Below are 20,717 nucleotides of genomic sequence, written 5' to 3'. Positions count from 1 at the left end.
GCTGTAGTTTCAAGGTCTGTAATTTGCTGGTTCCACAAACATACACACACACACACGCATAAATACACACACAGTCACATACATACACACACACACACACACACACACACAGATACATGCATAAATGCACACACAGTCACATACATACCTATACAGTCACATACCCCCAAGCCCCCCCATGCTGTAGTTTCAAGGTCTGTAATTTGCTGGTTCCACAAACATACACACACACACACGCATAAATAGACACACAGTCACATACATACATACACACACACACACACACACACAGATACATGCATAAATACACACACAGTCACATACATACCTACACACATAAGCACCAATGGATAAAACAGAAACACTAACCCCTGTAGTCAGAGACAGAGACACTAGTGAAGCATCACGTCACACTCACATGATATCAGTGCAGGCAGTGACGTTTTGTAGCGTCTTCTCCCCACAGACTTCAATGGAAAGAGCACACAGAAAAAAACCTAATACTTATCACTTGTGCGCTAACCTGACATCTTTTAAACTTACAGCGCTAACCCAAAGGTATTTATGAATATTTTACATTACAATGTTTTAAATATATAATTAAATATATACAGTATATATATATATATATATATATATATGATTATTTTTTTTTAATTTTCTGTAATATATATATATATATATATATAAAATGATATATTTATATATACATATATATGTATGGATATATATATATATATATATATATATATATATATATATATATATTTAAAGTACATAAAACATTTTCCCCATGTGTGGAACATTGGAATGTAACAAATTTACAGTACATAGTAAAAAAACATTGTTAAATATTAAAAATGGATTAAAAAAGATTTTTCATGTTTTCAGGTATTTGAGTGGAAAGGGCTCCAAAGTATATATACATATGTGTATACATTTGTATATATGTGTTTATATGTATGTACAATCGTATGCAAAAGTTTAGGCTCCCCTGACAATTTCCATGATTTTCATTTATAAATAATTGGGTGTTTGGATCAGCAATTTCATTTTGATCTTTCAAATAAATGAAGGACACAGTAATATTTCAGTAGTGAAATGAGGTTTATTGGATTAACAGAGAATGTGCAATATGCATCAAAACTTAATTAGACAGGTACATACATTTGGGCACCCTTGTCATTTTGTTGATTTGAACCCCTGTAACTACCTAGCACTGATTAATTGGAACACACAATTGGTTTGGTGAGCCCATTAAGCTTTGAACTTCATAGACAGGTGCATCCAATCATGAGAAAATGTATTTAAGGTGGCTAATTGCAAGTTGTTGTTCTCTTTGACTCCACTCTGAAGAGTGGCAACATGGGGGCCTCAAAACAACTCTCAAATAACCTGAAAACAAAGATTGTTCAACATTATGGTTTAGGGGAAGGCTACAAAAAGCTATCACAGATGTTTAAGCTGTCAGTGTCCATTGTGAGGAACATAGTGAGGAAATAGAAGACCACAGACACAGTTCTTGCTAAGGCCAGAAGCGGCAGGCCAAGTAAAATATTGGAGCGGCAAAGGCAAAGGATGGTGAGAACGGTCAAAAACAGCCCACAGACCACCTCCAGAGACCTACAGCATAATCTTTATGCAGATGGTGTCACTGTGCATCGTTCAACAATTCAGCGCACTTTGCACAAGGAGAAGCTGTATGGGAGAGTGATGAAGAAGAAGCCTTTTCTGCACACACGCCACAAACAGAGTCACTTGAGATATGCAAATGCACATTTGGACAAGCCAGCTTCATTTTGGAAGAAGGTGCTGTGGACTGATGAAACAAAGATTGAGTTATTTGGTCATAACAAGGGGAGTTATGCATGGCGGCAAAAGAACACAGCGTTCCAAGACAAACACTTGCTACCCACAGTAAAATTTGGTGGATGTTCCATCATGCTGTGGGGCTGTGTGGCCAGTGCCGGTACTTGGAATCTTGTTAAAGTTGAGGGTCGCATGGATTACACTCAATATCAGAAGATACTTGAGAATAATGTTGAGGAATCAGTCACAAAGTTGAATTTACACCGGGGCTAGATATTTCAACAAGACAACGACCCAAAACACTGCTCAAAATCCACTCTGTTATTTATGCAGAGGGACAAGTACAATGTTCTGGAATGGCCATCCCAGTCCCCAGACCTGAATATCATTGATAATCTGTAGGGTGATTTGAAGCGGGCTGCCCATGCTCGGCAACCATCAAACCTAACTGAGCTGGAGATGTTTTGCAAGGAGGAATGATCCAAAATACCTTCATCCAGAATCCAGACTCTCACTACAGGCTATAGGAAGCGTCTAGAGGCTGTTATTTCTGCTAAAGGAGGCTCTACTAAATATTGATGTAATATTTCTGTTGGGGTGCCCAAATTTATGCACCTGTCTAATTTTGTTTTGATGCATATTGCACATTTTCTGTTAATCCAATAAACCTCATTTCACTACTGAAATATTACTGTGTCCTTCAGTTATTTGATAGCTCAAAATGAAATTGCTGATCCAAAAACCCATTTATTTATAAATGAAAATCATGGAAATTGTCAGGGGTGCCTAAACTTTTGCATACAACTGTATATACATTTATACTCATATAAACATAAATACATATGTATTCACATATATACATATATACATATATATACACATATTTAGACGTGATCTACCGCACTAAGCCTCCTATTAGCATGGACTAAGGCTCTGTTAAGAAGGTTCATGATTGGTTTGGCTCCCCAGTGAGTTAGACGTATGGATTTAACCCTTAAAATCTGATTTAAAGCAAACAAATGAATACTGACAAATTTTGTCAGTATTTGATGGTTTTCTTTAAATTAGTGCATACCCAGTTTGGATATTCGTTTAGTGAAAATTAAACTAATATCTTTGTTTTCATTATGACTTTGCATTTGTAATGAAACAAATGCACAAGCCTAGCTAATAATATGGTGCATGGGCTACAAAATAATTCTTACAAGGAAAGACTACATAACCTTAAAGGGACATAATACTCATATGCTAAATCACTTGAAAGTGATGCAGCATAACTGTAAAAAGTTGACATGAAAATATCACCTGAACATCTCTAAGTAAAAAAGGAAGATATTTTACCTCAGCTCACCAGAGTAAGTCCTGTGTAAAAAGTTATACTTCAGCTGCTGCCCAGCTGCAGGTAAAAAAAAAAAGAAGAAATTAACAGCAGCCAATCAGCATCAGCAGTGCTGAGGTCATGAACTCTTTTACTGTGATCGCATGAGATTTCATTTAACTCTCATGAGATTTAAACTTCCTTAAACTGAATAGGGAAATAACATGAGTGTGCATGAAGCTCACTCCCTTGCCTGTCCCGGGACAGACATACTGATTTGCTGTTTAAAGTCCTTTCCAATGGGGTGTGAATACTTAGGACATTTTGAGGTAAAATATCTTTCTTTTTTACATAGAGATGTTCAGGTGATATTTTCTAGTCAGCTTTTTACAGCTATGCTGCATCACTTTCAAGTGTTTCAACAAATGGTTATCATTGCCCTTTAATATATACAGTTCAGTGGAGAGGAGTGAAGGTGGCAATATGATAAGCCTTTATGTATATTAAAGGAGGATAAAAAGAAAAATGTAAAAAAGAGGTTGCAATCTTAAGTTGGAGAGTAGAAGATTCATGGGGAATATATGGAGGCATCTTTTTTTCAGAAATAGAGGAAAAGACTTATGATAGAGGCTAAGAATTAATTAATTTAGACTACACTTCAGAAGGCTATATAAATACAAGATTGGTACATACAAGATAAATACAGAAAGGACATCCTGCAGTTACAATACAAATAAAATGAAAATTGCATCAATAATAATTTATAGTGCTTATTCTATATTACTATATAATAACCCTCTTTTTTGTGGTTCACATAAATACAAGAGATATTTCTCACTATAAGATAAAAGCAGAAGTGGAATGCAATCTTACATTGTTAAGGTTTCCTTCAAAAACCTGTTAAGAAACACGCTTGGACCCAATCACTTAGTATATGAGATAGACAGATCGTAGAAGGAAAAAGTTCCCACCAATAATAAGCAGGGGTCACTCATGGAGCCCGTAACACAACATTTGAGATAGTGATGCATCAGTAGGAAAAAAGAGATAAGTTAGATAAAAAAGTTACACTTTTTATGAAAAAAAAGCTAAAGGGAATGTACAAACAATGTATTAATTATAAAATTATTTAATAATAAAATATGATTAAAAATCATTCATAAATATAACACAATCATTTACAGAATAAAAAGAATTGTGGCCACAACTATATAAAAGAGATGTTATGCAGTTAACAAATATATAGTGCACATTACACAAAAGGTTATGGTATAAGCTAAAAAGTCTTGGTACATATATGGTCAGAAAAAAGTATATAATCCTTTCAATATTTTTCCCTATTTTTTTCCAAATGAATCCTTAAGGCATGTGTCAATATACTGATCGATCCTTAAAATATTTATCAATATACTGGTGTATCCGTAATGTTATAATGGTAATCAATGTAGCATATTGTATCCATAATGTATCTTACCAGATCTTGGTTTGTGGCAGCCTTACTGGACCTCCGAGTGTGTAGTGAAAATATCCTGGTTACTAGCGGTGTCTTGTCTCATGGAGATCATTCACTGCTGTCTGTGTATCAGCGTTTCAGTGCCTTGCTAACCATTATTTCCTGGATAGTCGCCTGATCTCTGTCTTACCAATCGGGTAAACGGTATATTTCAGGCTCCAAATTCGAATGAAGTTAAATAGCGACTCTCTTTCACTTATCGCAATCATCCAAATGGTCACAGTGGATGAATTGTAATCCACAAAGTTCCACAATGTTCACAACAGGTCACTCTCTACGCGTTTCGGCATGGACTGCTTTATCAAGATGACTAATTTATACCCACCTTCTTAAAGGCACAGATCTTCAAAGTAAAAAAGTAAATTTATGCTTACCTGATTGAAATTGATTTCTTCTATGATACGACGAGTCTACGGATTCATCCTTTACTTGTGGGATATTATCCTCCTGCTAACAGGAAGTGGCAAGAGCACCACAGCAGAGCTGTCTATATAGCTCCTCCCTTGACTACACCCCCCAGTCATTCGACCGAAGGTACAGGAAGAAAAAGGAGAAACTAAAAGGTGCAGAGGTGACTGAAGTTTGAATCAAAAAATATAATCTGTCTTAAATTGACAGGGCGGGCCGTGGACTCATCGTATCATAGAAGAAATCAATTTATCAGGTAAGCATAAATTTACTTTTCTTCTATAAGATACGACGAGTCCACGGATTCATCCTTTACAAGACAGATGCCTAAACAGAAGGCACCACTGCTTGAAGAACTTTTCTCCCAAAAATAGCCTCCGAAGAAGCAAAAGTATCAAATGTGTAAAATTTGGAAAAGGTATGAAGTGAAGACCAAGTCGCAGCCTTACAAATCTGTTCAACAGAAGCATCATTTTTAAAAGCCCATGTGGAAGCCACCGCTCTAGTAGAGTGAGCTGTAATTCATTCAGGAGGCTGCTGTCCAGCAGTCTTGTATGCCAAACGGATGATGCTTTTCAGACAAAAAGAAAGAGAGGTAGCCATAGCTTTTTGACCTCTACGTTTTCCAGAATAGACAACAAACAGAGAAGATGTTTGACGGAAATCTTTGGTCGCTTGCAAGTAAACCTTCAAAGCACGAACCACGTCCAAGTTGTGCAACAGACGCTCCTTCTTAGAGGAAGGATTAGGACACAGGGAAGGAACAACAATTTCCTGATTAATATTCTTATTAGTAACAACCTTAGGAAGGAATCCAGGTTTGGTACGCAAAACCACCTTATCAGAATGGAAAACAAGATAAGGTGAGTCACATTGCAATGCAGATAGTTCAGAAACTCTTCGAGCCAAAGAGATAGCAACTAAAAACAGAACTTTCCAAGATAGAAGCTTAATATCTATGGAATGCATAGGTTCAAACGGAATCCCTTGAAGAACTTTAAGAACTAAATTCAAACTCCATGGCGGAGCAACAGGTTTAAACACAGGCTTAATTCTAACCAAAGCCTGACAAAACGACTGAACGTCTGGAACATCTGCCAGACGCTTGTGCAGTAAAATTGACAAAGCAGATAAGGAACTAGCTGATAACCCTTTCTCCAATCCTTCTTGGAGAATGGACAAAATCCTAGGAATCCTGATCTTACTCCATGAGTAACCTTTGGATTCACACCAATAAAGATATTTACGCCATATCTTATGGTAAATCTTCCTAGTGACAGGCTTTCGAGCCTGAATCAAGGTATCTATGACTGACTCAGAGAATCCTCGCTTAGGTAAAATCAAGTGTTCAATTTCCAGGCTGTCGAGAAACTAGATTTGGATGCTGGAACGGACCTTGAATGAGAAGGTCCTGTCTCAGTGGCAGTGTCCACGGTGGTAGAGATGACATTTCCACCAGGTCTGCATACCAAGTCCTGCGTGGCCACGCAGGTGCTATCAAAATCACCAAAGCCCTCTCCTGTTTGATTCTGGCAATTAGACGAGGAAGGAGAGGAAATGGTGGAAACACATAAGCCAGGTTGAACGACCAAGGTACTGCTAGAGCATCTATCAGTACTGCTTGGGAATCCCTTGATCTGGACCCGTAACAAGGAAGTTTGGCATTCTGACGAGATGCCATCAGATCCAATTCTGGTGTGCCCCATTGATGAATCAATTGTGCAAACACCTCTGGATGGAGCTCCCACTCCCCCAGATGAAAAGTCTGACGACTTAGAAAATCCGCTTCCCAGTTCTCCACTCCTGGGATATAGATTGCTGATAGATGGCAAGAGTGAGTCTCTGCCCATCGAATTATTTTGGAAACCTCTATCATCGCTAGAGAACTCTTTGTTCCCCCCTGATGATTGATATATGCTACAGTCGTTATATTGTCCGACTGGAATCTTATGAATCTGGCCGAAGCCAGCTGAGGCCATGCCTGTAGAGCATTGAATATCGCTCTCAGTTCTAGAATATTTATTGGAAGGAGAGCCTCCTCCTGAGTCCACACACCCTGTGCTTTCAGGGAATTCCAGACTGCACCCCAGCCCAATAGGTTGGCGTCCGTCATCACTATGACCCATGCTGGCCTGTGGAAACACATTCCCTGGGAGAGATGATCCTGTGACAACCACCAAAGAAGAGAGTCTCTGGTCTCTTGATCCAGATTTATCTGAGGAGATAAATTTGCATAATCCCCATTCCACTGTCTGAGCATGCATAGTTGCAGTGGTCTGAGATGCAAATGAGCAAACGGAACTATGTCCATTGCCACTACCATTAGTTCAATTACCTCCATACACTGAGCCACTGACGGCCGTGGAATGGAATTAAGTGCTCGGCAGGTGGTTAAGATCTTTGATTTTCTGACCTCCGTCAAATTTTTTTTCATGTTTACCGAATCTATCAGAGTTCCCAGGAATGGAACTCTTGTGAGAGGGATAAGTGAACTCTTCTTTACGTTCACCTTCCACCCGTGAGATCTTAGAAAAGCCAACACAATGTCTGTGTGAGATTTGGCTAGTTGGTAAGTTGACGCCTGAATTAAGATATCATCCAGATAAGGCACCACTGCTATGCCCCACGGCCTTATAACCGCCAAAAGGGACCCTAGCACTTTTGTGAAAATTCTGATAGCTGTGGCCAACCCGAAGGGAAGAGCCACAAACTGGTAATGCTTGTCCAGGAAGGCGAACCTGAGGAACTGGTGATGATCTTTGTGGATAGGAATGTGAAGATACTATCCTTCAAATCCACGGTGGTCATATATTGACCCTCCTGGATCATTGGTAAAATAGTCCGAATGGTCTCCATCTTGAAGGATGGGACTCTGAGAAATTTGTTTAGGATCTTGAGATCTAAAATCGGTCTGAAGGTTCCCTCTTTTTTGGGAACCACGAACAGATTGGAGTAAAACCCCTGCCCCTGTTCTGCTTTTGGAACTGGGCAGATTACCCCCATAGTATATAGGTCTTCTACACAGCGTAAGAATGCCTCTCTTTTTGTCTGGTTTACAGACAACCGTGAAAGATGAAATCTCCCCCTTCGAGGAGAATCTTTGAAGTCTAGAAGATACCCCTGGGTCACGATTTCTAAAGCCCAGGAGTCCTGAACGTCTCTTGCCCAAGCCTGAGCAAAGAGAGAAAGTCTGCCCCCTACTAGATCCGGTCCAGGATAGGGGGCTGCCCCTTCATGCTGTCTTGGTGGCAGCAGCAAGCTTCTTGGCATGTTTACCCTTATTCCAGGTCTGGTTAGGTCTCCAGACTGACTTGGATTGAGCAAAATTCCCCTTCTGCTTTGCGGCAGGGGAGGAGGTAGGGGGACCACCTTTGAAGTTTCGAAAGGAACGAAAATTATTATGTTTGGTCTTCATCTTATTTGTCTTATCCTGAGGAAGGGCATGGCCTTTTCCTCCAGTGATGTCGGAAATGATCTCTTTCAGTTCAGGCCCAAATAGGGTCTTACCCTTGAAAGGAATAGCTAAAAGCTTAGATTTTGATGACACATCAGCAGACCAGGACTTAAGCCATAACGCTCTACGCACTAAAATGACAAAACCTGAATTCTTTGCCGCTAATTTAGCCAGTTGAAAAGTGGCATCTGTAATGAAAGAATTAGCTAGCTTAAGAGCTCTAATTCTGTCCAGAATATCATCTAATGGGGTCTCAACCTTAAGAGTCTCCTCTAGAGTCTCGAACCAAAAAGCAGCTGCAGTAGTTATAGGAACAATGCACGCTATAGGTTGCAGAAGAAAACCCTGATGAATAAATATTTTCTTTAGAAGACCCTCTAATTTTTTATCCATAGGATCTTTGAAAGCACAACTGTCCTCAATAGGTATAGTTGTACGTTTAGCCAGGGTATAAATAGCTCCCTCCACCTTAGGGACCATCTGCCACGAATCCCGAATGGTGTCAGATATGGGAAACATTTTCTTAAAAGTAGGAGGGGGAGAGAACGGAATACCTGGTCTATCCCACTCCTTAGTAATAATGTCCGAAATCCTCTTAGGGACCGGAAAAACATTAGTGTAAGTAGGAACCTCTAGATATCTATCCATTTTACACAATTTCTTTGGTGGAATTATAATAGGGTCACAATCATCCAGAGTCGCCAAAACCTCCCTGAGCAACAAGCGGAGGTGTTCTAGCTTAAACTTAAAAGTTGTCATATCTGAGTCTGCTTGAGGGAACATCTTTCCTGAATCAGAAAGCTCTCCCTCAGACAGCAAATCCCTCACCCCCAACTCAGAACATTGTGAAGGTACATCGGAGATGGCTAATAAAGCGTCAGAGGGCTCAGCATTTACTCTCACACCGGACCTACTGCGCTTCCCCTGCAACCCAGACAGTTTAGATAAAACCTCAGTGAGGGTAGTAGACATAACTGCGGCCATATCTTGCAGGGTGAAAGAATTAGACGCACTAGTACTTGGCGTTGCTTGTGCGGGCGTTAACGGTTGTGACACTTGGGGAGAATTAGATGGCATAAATTGATTATTTTATGACTGAGAATCATCCTGCAACATACTTTTATCAGCTAAAATATGTTCTTTGCAATTTAAGGCCCTTTCAGTGCATGAGGGACACATTTTAAGTGGGGGTTCCACAATGGCTTCTAAACACATGAAACATTGGCTTTCCTCAATGTCAGACATGTTAAACAGGCTAGTAATGACCACAAACAGGCTTGAAAACACTTTATTTAGTGAAAAAATAACAATCTTAAAAAACGGTACTGCGCCTTTAAGAGAAAAAAAGCATACAAGTTTTCCAAAACTGCTTTAAAACAATCAAATCATTCCAATTGTATGATAGAAGCATCCAAACTATGCAGCTAAGTTTGCTCCACAAGGAAAGGAACACTTAACCCTTACTAGAAAAAACGGATAATTAAAAAAAGGTTAATATCAATAAAAAACACCCCCTGCACCTCGCCACAGCCCTGCTGTGGTGCCTACCTGCCCTCAGGGGTCTGCAAAACTGGGTTAAAGCTTTGATTTGGCCCAATACAGCTCACAAGGGCCCACCGGAGTTGGAGCTTGCTGCTTACCTGACAAAAACAACTGTGCAACTGAGGCGCGAAAATAGGCCCCGCCCATCTCACTTGATGTCTCTCAGCCCAAATGAACCGCACCAGAGAGGTCTAAAACTAGCCATGTGGGTTCCTAAACCCAAAAAGAAAGCCATGTGTACCCTCTCATTAAGCATGAAAAACGTTCCACATAAAAACGTTATCAGCACTCCCAGTTATGTAAACGTTTGCCCACAAACATACAAAACTCAGTGTCAACCATTTTTTCTTAGCCCATATATGCAAGCCCATATATCCAAGCTCAGTAATAATTTTAGGATTACTGCTTATCCTTTACCTCATGGGGATACTGTCAGCCAATTCTGAAATACCACAGTCTCTCCAGAAAAAAATGACTGAACATACCTCACTGCTTATAGCATGAAAAACGTTCCTCACACTGAAGTTTCTTAAGTACTCCTCAGCCATTCTGTGGGAACTGCTCTGGATCTTAGTGACAACTGCTAAGATCATCAGCCTCCAGGCAGAAGTCTTCATCCATGTGCTGCCTGAGGGAAAATAGTACACACCGGTACCATTTAAAATAAAACACTCTTGCTTGAAGAAAATAAAAACTAACATTTTATCACCTCTTTCACTTTACCCTTCCTAGTACTTAGAGTAGGCAAAGAGAATAACTGGGGGGTGGAGTCAAGGGAGGAGCGATATAGACAACTCTGCTGTGGTGCCCTTTGCCACTTCCTGTTAGCAGGAGAATAATATCCCACAAGTAAAGGATGAATCCGTGGACTCGTCGTATCTTATAGAAGAAACTGGATATTTCTGAATGTATTTTCTTCAATATTCCTTTTAAGTTCCTCATATCCAGTGCACTTATAAATAAAAATGCTTAAACAGATTTGGTAGAAACAGTAAAACATTTGTAAAAATTGGTAAAATATATGTTTAGAGATAAAACATTCAACCATATTAAAAATACATTTCTAATCGATTTCCTAATACATTGATTACATTTCATAGCAATTTCTTTAGCATTCATTCACAAACGTACCTTATGTAATCAGTTTATAATAAATATGGGGATTCTAATCATAATACTATCTATTCCTTCTAATGGTTAATTAAATGGGTTCAGGTCTAATTCTGCATTTAAAGTCCTAAAGTTAAAAATCAGTTCAGCTTCAGCAAGTAGTAGATTTTTTTGTCATGTTACCACCTCTATGTGTTTTAACCTTCTTCAGTCCCCAATATTTGAAGCCATCTGTTTTTTGACTATGGTATTCCTCAAAATGTTTGGACATCAAATCCCCACCTTATTTTTGATAGGTGTTGCTTTATTCTGCCCCGTAGAGGGCGTCCCATTTGTCTTAAGTATTGTTTTTTTACATGGGCATTGTATTAGGTATATTATGTTTGAGTCAGTACATCTAACAGCTATCTCTAATATTCAATGTAAAGTTTGAATTAGTGGATTTAACCATTTTACATTTGCTACTAAATTTACATGCTTTGTAGTTGTGGCAAAGAAAAAAAAACTCTAGTTTATTGCCCTCTAAATTTATGTCATATGTTTTACTTGCTTTCCTATCGTCACTTGGGGCATAGAATATTTTTTTAAGGTTTTTGCGTTCTTATAAATAATCCTTGGTTTATCTTCTAAAATTTCACTTAAAACTGGATCTTTATTGACCTGATGCCAGTGTTTATATAAAATCTTGTTTTATTAATTTAAAATCTGAGATGTACTGGGTGAGGAATGTCGTATCAAAATTATGGTTTCTATTTTTTATTTGATTGTTTCTTTGTTAGGTTTTAGAAGGCTTTCTCTGTTCTTTTCCCTTATGCACTCATGTTTGCTTCTTTAATTAGTTCTTCATTATATCCTTTTTCTATGAAACTGTCCTGTTCTAGCTTGTTCATTATAGTCCTCACTCCTCTATATTAGAACAATATTTTCTGAAGTCTAAAGAATTGGCCTTTTGGTTTATGTTTATCTTCCACTGATCTAATACTACAGAAGAAAGTAATGGTTAATAGGAGGTTTATGTAAGTAGAACGTCACTCCTGGACCTTGCTTCAGTGCTATTCTACTATTACTATTAGGAAACACATAATATTCCAAACAAAAATGCTAAGAACCTTTAAACAGCATGTAAACATATGTAGCTGAAGATAGTAAGCTACATTATAGTGAGTGTCAATATAAATAAAGTGGTTCAGTACTAGGCTGACCATATTGCCGCTTTAAGAAGGAAAAATACATATGTGAGGGTTCTTATACAAAACCATTTCTTTAAACAGCCCTAAAAACAGCCCTGACACATGTATTTTTCATATGTGTCCCTTTTTAAAGCGGCAATATGGTCAGCCTATTCAGTACTCAAAATTTAAACATGATATTTGAAGGGACCATGATCTTATATATTATTAATAGAGCATATGCATACGTCTAAGATGTGGGATGTTCTCTATATATCTCATACACTGTAAATAAGCAAACAAGTGTAACATCAAGTTATATAATGTAGGTATGCAGGCTTTCTTTCACAGTGTTGTCTACTTAAAGGGACAATAAAGTCAAAATTAAATGTTCATGATTCAGATAGGGCATGCAATTTTAAACAACTTTCAAATGTACTTTTATCATCAAATTTGCTTTGTTCTTTTGGTATTTTTAGTTGAAAGCTAAACCTAGGTAGGCTCATATGCTAATTTCTAAACCCTTGAAGGCCGCCTCTCATCTAAATGCATTTGACAGGTTTTTACAGCTAAGGGGTGTTAGTTCATGTGTGCCATATAGATAACATTGTGCACAAGCCTGTGGAGTTACTTATGATACTTATGAGAGGGCACTGAGTGACTAAAATGCAAGTCTGTCAAAAGAACTGAACTATGGGGTAGTCTACAGAGGCTTAGATACAAAGTAATCACAGAGGTAAAAAGTGTTTGTTATGCAAAACTGGGTAATGGTTAATAAAGGGATTAACAAGCTATTGAGGGAAGAACCCCCCAGAAAAGGGCTGCACTACAAGCACTCAAAGCTTGGACTAGAAGGATGAAAACTGTGGTATAAAATATAACTTTTATTGGATTACATTTAAAATTGAGATTGGGGGGCCTATCCATCAAGCTCTGAAAGGAGCTTGACGGCCCGTGTTTCTGGCGAGTCTTCAGACTCGCCAGAAACAGCAGTTATGAAGCAGCAGTCACAAAGACCGTTGCTCCATAACCCTGTCCTCCTGCTCTGAGCAGGCGGACAGGAATCGCCGCAATTCAACCCGATTGAGTACGATCGGGTTGATTGACACCTCCCTGCTGGCGGCCGATTGGCTGCGAGTCTGCAGGGGGCGGCGTTGCACCAGTAGCTCTTGTGAACTGCTGGTGCAATGCTGAATACGGAGAGCGTATTGCTCTCCGCATTCAGCGAGGTCTTGCGGACCTGATCCGCACTGTTGGATCAGGTCCGCAAGACCTTTGTTAAATAGGGGCCTAAGGGACCCAGTGTGTGTGACCAAGTTAAAAACAACTAAAGACTCCAACAATGAGTCTTTAGTTGTTTTTAACGTGGTCACACACACTGGGTCCCTTAATCTCAATTTTAAATGTAATCCAATAAAAGTTATATTTTATACCACAGTTTTCATCCTTCTAGTCCAAGCTTTGAGTGCTTGTAGTGCAGCCCTTTTTGGGGGGGTTCTTCCCTCAATAGCTTGTTACTTAGAAACTGCTGCACAGCACCTCTCCCCTTTTATAATTATAATTCTATATTGAAGGCTTAACACAGTTAAAGCCCCATTTCTATTTAGTTATTTAGGGGAGTTAGCCGTGGTGGTGCCATTGTACATCCTTTGTTTACAGTTAATAAAGGGATTGTCTATCTTTTTAAACAATAACAATTCTGGAGTAGACTGTCCCTTTAAGTACTGAAACTCCAAATAAAACTCAAATGCATAGAATGAAATAGGATGTAGATCTTAGCAAACAGGGATTCACATAATCAGAACACTGCTCGAAGAAGCAAACATAACATAAGGCATACCACAGTAAAAAGCTAATTCATTATCAATAAGATTGGACTTAAAATACAAAACCAGAGTATGTAGAGTACTTGACAGCAGAAACTGAATATTAACATAGAAAGTCATAGTAAAGACCAAAAAAAGTGGAAATTGAGTAGATTTCCTCGCAATATGCACTAGTGTACCCTAATGGTGGCCGTTCTTTCTTTACATATAAACTAAACCTTTTGGAAGTCGCGTTATAATTATCTATAATTATTGTGGTCAAATAAATCATGAGGTTTTCATGACAGTACTCATCATACAGGTTGGTCTCAAACATTCTACAGTATTGTTTAATGCACCACAATTCCGTACAACTGGTTGAGACTTCTTGGAGTTGAACAACAAATCAGTAAAGAACTGATAGAAGTACAAATGTAGCACTTGTGAACGTTATGAAAGAATATTTGTGAAAAAGGAAAATTAAAATATAACTTTTACTAATATAATTAAAAATTTGGGGTATACAAACAATTTAAAATATGCATATGCCTACTGAAATAGGGCCCATCATCAATATATGGACTCTATATCGGATATAACCCCTGTTGGGATTTTAGATTTGTCTAGTGAGTAGATAACTGATCATGATAATGACCACTGTTGTAATATCAGGTCTAGATATATTAGATAACAGTACCTGTAAGTAATGACTTGGAATATAAATTGCTCATAAGTATCTTTACCTTTGTACCTGTTAGTACATTATTGGTAATAAGTTAGTGGTAATAAGTTAGTGATCCAATCAGCCAATCGGATTGAACTTGATTCTGATTGGCTGATTCCTACCTTAATTCCGATTGGCTGATAGAATCCTATCAGCCAATCGGAATTCGAGGGACGCCATCTTGGATGACGTCATTTAAAGGAACCGTCATTCGTCGTTCAGTCGTCAGCCAGGATGGATGTTCCGCGTCGGAGGTCTTCAGGATCCTGCCGCTCCGGATGGATGACCATAGAAGATCCCGCTTGGATGAAGACTTCAATCAGATGGAAGACCTCTTCTGCCCCGCTTGGATGAAGACTTCAGCCGGATCATGGATCTCTTCAGCTCCCGCTTGGATGATGACTTCAGCCGGATCATGGACCTCTTCAGCCCCCCGCTTGGGCTTTGATCAGGACATCGGAGGAGCTCTTCTGGACCGATCGGTGAACCTGGCAGGGTGAAGACAAGGTAGGAAGATCTTCAGGGGCTTAGTGTTAAGTTTATTTAAGGGGGGTTTGGGTTAGATTAGGGGTATGTGGGTGGTGGGTTGTAATGTTGGGGGGGTATTGTATGTTTTTTTTTACAGGCAAAAGAGCTGAACTTCTTGGGGCATGCCCCGCAAAGAGCCCTGTTCAGGGCTGGTAAGGTAAAAGAGCTTTGAACTTTAGTAATTTAGAATAGGGTAGGGCATTTTTTTTATTTTGGGGGGCTTTGTTATTTTATTAGGGGGCTTAGAGTAGGTGTAATTAGTTTAAAATTGTTGTAATATTTTTCTTATGTTTGTAAATATTTTTTTATTTTTTGTAACTTAGTTCTTTTTTATTTTTTGTACTTTAGTTAGTTTATTTAAATGTATTTATTTGTAGGTATTGTATTTAATTAATGTATTGATAGTGTAGTGTTAGGTTTAATTGTAGGTAATTGTAGGTATTTTATTTAATTAATTTAATGATAGTGTAGTGTTAGGTTTAATTGTAACTTAGGTTAGGATTTATTTTACAGGTAATTTTGTAATTATTTTAACTAGGTAACTATCAAATAGTTCTTAACTATTTAATTGCTATTGTACCTGGTTAAAATAATTACAAAGTTGCCTGTAAAATAAATATTAATCCTAAAATAGCTACAATGTAATTATAATTTATATTGTAGCTATATTAGGATTTATTTTACAGGTAAATATTTAGCTTTAAATAGGAATCATTTATTTAATAAGAGTTAATTTATTTAGTTAGAATAAAATTATATTTAACTTAGGGGGGTGTTAGTGTTAGGGTTAGACTTAGCTTTAGGGGTTAATACATTTATTAGAATAGCGGTGAGCTCCGGTCGGCAGATTAGGGGTTAATGTTTGAAGTTAGGTGTCGGCGATGTTAGGGAGGGCAGATTAGGGGTTAATACTATTTATTATAGGGTTAGTGAGGCGGATTAGGGGTTAATAACTTTATAATAATAGCGGTGCGGTCCGCTCGGCAGATTAGGGGTTAATAAGTGTAGGCAGGTGGAGGCGACGTTGTGGGGGGCAGATTAGGGGTTAATAAATATAATATAGGGGTCGGCGGTGTTAGGGGCAGCAGATTAGGGGTACATAAGGATAATGTAAGTAGCGGCGGTTTACGGAGCGGCAGATTAGGGGTTAAAAATAAAATGCAGGTGTCAGCGATAGCGGGGACGGCAGATTAGGGGTTAATAAGTGTACGGTTAGGGGTGTTTAGACTCATGTCTACATGTTAGGGTGTTAGGTGCAGACTTAGGAGGTGTTTCCGCATAGCAAACAATGGGGCTGCGTTAAGAGCTGAACGCGGCTTTTTTGCAGGTGTTAGGTTTTTTTTCAGCTCAAACAGCCCCATTGTTTTCTATGGGGGAATCGTGCACGAGCTGGCCGCTTGCGTAAGCAACTCTGGTATTGAGAGTTGAAGCTGCGTTAAAAAATGCTCTACACTCCTTTTTTGGAACCTAACGCAGCCTTTATGTGGACTCTCAATACCAGAGTTATTTTTATGGTGCGGCCAGAAAAAAGCCGGCGTTAGCTACGCGGGTCCTTACCGACAAAACTCCAAATCTAGGCCTTATACTCCTATATTTTGAGGGACACGTGTTAACTTGAATGCTTGTTATTAAACCCTAGTTTATATTACTTCCACAAGAGGCCTACGCTATTATTATTATCATTAGAAGGGCTAAGACTGACCTCTTTAGTTTACAGAGGAAAGATTGTAGTTGGAGTCTTTTTTTATTTATATTGGGGTCTATTCCAATCCTTCCGATCCTGCTTATTGGCAGGATTATAGCTGCTTTTCCTTGTTTTTGCAAAGTTCTGAGTGATCACAATCCAAGTGATAACACAATTTTTGTATTAGGAAAAATATACATGTGGCTATTACAATCCTTTCAACAACAAAATAGATAGATCAAATTCAACACACAATGGGTCTTGTTAAATGAATAATATACCAAAAAACAATGATAACACGAAAATGATTAACGCTAATGATATCGGAATACCATAGATGCATGTGTGGACCCTTAAAGCAGGATAGCACTGCCTATGCTAATGATGCTATTTTTTTATGTCAGTTAAAGCACCAAAAATATCAAACAATGCAGAATATGTCATCACCATCAATTTAATGTAAAAATAAATACAGATAACAATGGCTGTCTATCAAGAATTAACAGTAAAAATTAATTTTAAGGTTAAAAAATTAAATACATTTGAACCCATTACAACAAACACATTATAAAATATATTTTCCTCAATAAACCAATATAAAGCAACAAATCAATGAAAGGTGCTCTGTGCATTTTGTGTTTGGATTTGGAGAGTTGTCAATGCAGAGAGAGTGAAATATGTCAAGAGAGGAGAGAATACTGAACTAGCAGAATGAGCCTGGTCAGTTGGTGAGTGCTGCTGATCAAGAAAGAAAGAAAGAGTGCATGGGGGTAAAGCAGGCCATTGGAGAGTGCATGGGAGGCCTGGTTAGTTAGTTTAGGAAAGTTTTCTTCTGTGAAAAGCACACTGGTCTAAAAGAGGCTGCTTCCGGGTGGTAAATCGCCATAGAACAAGCCACTGAGCTGTTGTTCGTTCCTGGTAGAGCGCTTCTCTCATTGTATGCAAATTATAGGCCTGGTTAGTTGGTCAGAGCTGCTGGCCAGGCTGGAGAGCATGGGCGGTCTGGTCAGTTGGTGAGAGCTGCTCAGCAGCCTGAAAAGCAGGAGAGAATGGGAGCCCTTGGACACCAAAAAGGTAGAAACAGGGCCCCTAAGATAATATGCAGATGGTTTTACTTCAATGATTGCTGTATGTGCAAAATACAGAGAGGTATAAGCGATATAAGGTATAAGGAGTCACAAGCATCTTTATACATCACTGTGAAATGTTTCCCAAAGCTCTGACCATACAACTACAACACAACAAATGTTGCTGTTTTTCATGTTATTTTGAAATAAGTATAGCTTACCCTTTATACTGTATATAAATATAGCTGAGCTCCATTTGTACATCAGAATGCCTGACAAATAGACCTCAGTGTCCTGAAAGCTTGCAATTGTATCTACTATTAGTTGGCCAGTAGTGGGATCACCTGTATATCACTTTTGTTATTTTTTGCTAAAGGACTTTTACTTTCTTCTGATTTAGGATATTTATAATATTTTCAGTAACACTTTATTTATTATGAATCCATTCTGGTAAATGTAGAATAGGATTAATTCAGTGAAGATTTTAAGAGAGAACTTATAAGTGATGTGTGTTGTAGTTATCAAGGACCCAGAAACCTTAAAGGGATATGAAACCCAAACATGTATTTTGTGATTCAGAGTAGATAATTTTTAAAAGGTTTCCAATTTACTTGCATTATTAAAATCGGTTAGTTGCCAGGGTATTCTTTGTTGAAGTGATACCTAAGTAGGTGTCTGGAAAACTACATGGCAGGAAATAGTGCTGCAATCTTGCAAATGAATAACATTCTTGCAAAACTGCTGCTATATAGTGCTCCAGATATGTGAACACGCCTTAGCTTACATCCCTGCTTTTCAACAAAAGATACCAAGAAAATGAAGAAAATTTGATAAGATGTAAATTAGAACGTTTTTAAAATTGCATGCTCTGAATCATGAAAATCATGAAAAAATCTGTTTCATAACCTTTAACGGACATGAAACCCAAACATTTTCTTTCATGATTCAGATAGAGTTTACAATTTACAACTTTCTAATTTACTTCTATTATCTAATTAGGTTTGTTTTCTTTTACAAAGTAAAGTATTTCAGTTCTATACACATGTTGTCTCAGTTGAAGCAATCTGCTGTGCCTCGTGAGTCTCATATTCCTACAGACCTTGGATAAGTTGTATCCAACACTTTGCCACATATTACACTACGGGTGAACTCTAGATCATAAATATAATAACAAGGCACCACAATAGTGCATTATCACCAATAATCCAAATAAATTACATTTTAAAGAAAAAAAATTCACAAAACTGTTACATCTCAAGGTGCTAGATCCAACATGCAAGGATCTTTATAGCTTCCAAATTGACCATTCTCAAACTTTAAAAGTTCTCACAGTTTTTTTTTATCTTCTCCAAAATAAAGATGTTGCAGCAATAGCTCTTAAAAGATCTGTACTCAAAGCAACCACTTTACACAAGTAATTTATTTTGCCTGGCATTGGTACAATGGTTCAATCTGAATAAATGGGCAGCAGCTAAGGATTGCAAAAGTAAAGTTAAAATTTAAATATAAGGTTAAAAATCTCTTGATTTCAATAAATAGGTTAAAAATACATATTATATTAGGCTTATGGTAAGGAGTTAACTCCACCTTTCTATTTTGAAACACTGATTTACGCAAATATTTACTGCTGTCACCAGGATAATTAAGCAGTATACCTTTGGTTTCTTTCATTTGACAATCACTTGGGTGAGGAAAGCGAGTCAACTGCAGAGCGATTATGACTGATAGAGGCCGAATTATCAAGCCATCAACTATGCTGCATTCAGTGGCACCAATATGCTTGCCTAACATCGCGGCTGCGGACCTGAATACGCTCTCCATATTTATAAAAACAGCTGTCAAAAAGCCGCGCACCAAGTATGGGGCAGTGAGCAGCGGACTGTTGTTAACTAAGAGTCATCGATCTCGCTGCTATTCAGATTTTTACCAACTTTATTTATTCCCTGTCACTAAACATCGCCACTATACTAAGATGTTTAACCTCTATCCTGCCACTCCCGGACCCCGCCGCTACTAAATAAAGTTATTAACCCCCATCCCGCTGCTCCCGGAGCCCACCGCAACTCTAATAAAGTTATTAACCCCTATCCCTCCACTCCCGGAGCCCACCGCAACTCTAATAAAGTTATTAACCCCTATCCCCCCGCTCCCGGACCCCTCCGCAACTAAATAAATGTATTAACCTCTAAACCCCTGGCCTCCCACATCACTAACACTTACTAAACCCCTAAACCGCCAGCCCCCCACATCGCCAAAAACTAAATTAAACTAATAACCCCTAAACCTAACAACCTAGCTAACTTTACATTAAATATTAACTCATCCCTATCTTATAATAAATTTAAACTTACCTTTAGAATTAAAATAAACTATATTAAACTACTAATTAACCTACCATATTATACTAAAATTACATTAAACTATATTAAACTATGAATTAACCTACCCTAACTATTATACTAAAATTACATTAAACTAACAATTAAATTACAAATTTTACATATTTAAAAACCTAACCTACTCAATTTATTTAAATCTACAATTAAAAATGACTAAGTTACAAAAAAAATAACAACTTAGTTACAC

The sequence above is a fragment of the Bombina bombina genome, chromosome 5, assembly GCF_027579735.1.
Source record: "Bombina bombina isolate aBomBom1 chromosome 5, aBomBom1.pri, whole genome shotgun sequence".
Lineage (NCBI taxonomy): Eukaryota > Metazoa > Chordata > Amphibia > Anura > Bombinatoridae > Bombina > Bombina bombina.
This window is presented reverse-complemented; position numbering follows the sequence as displayed.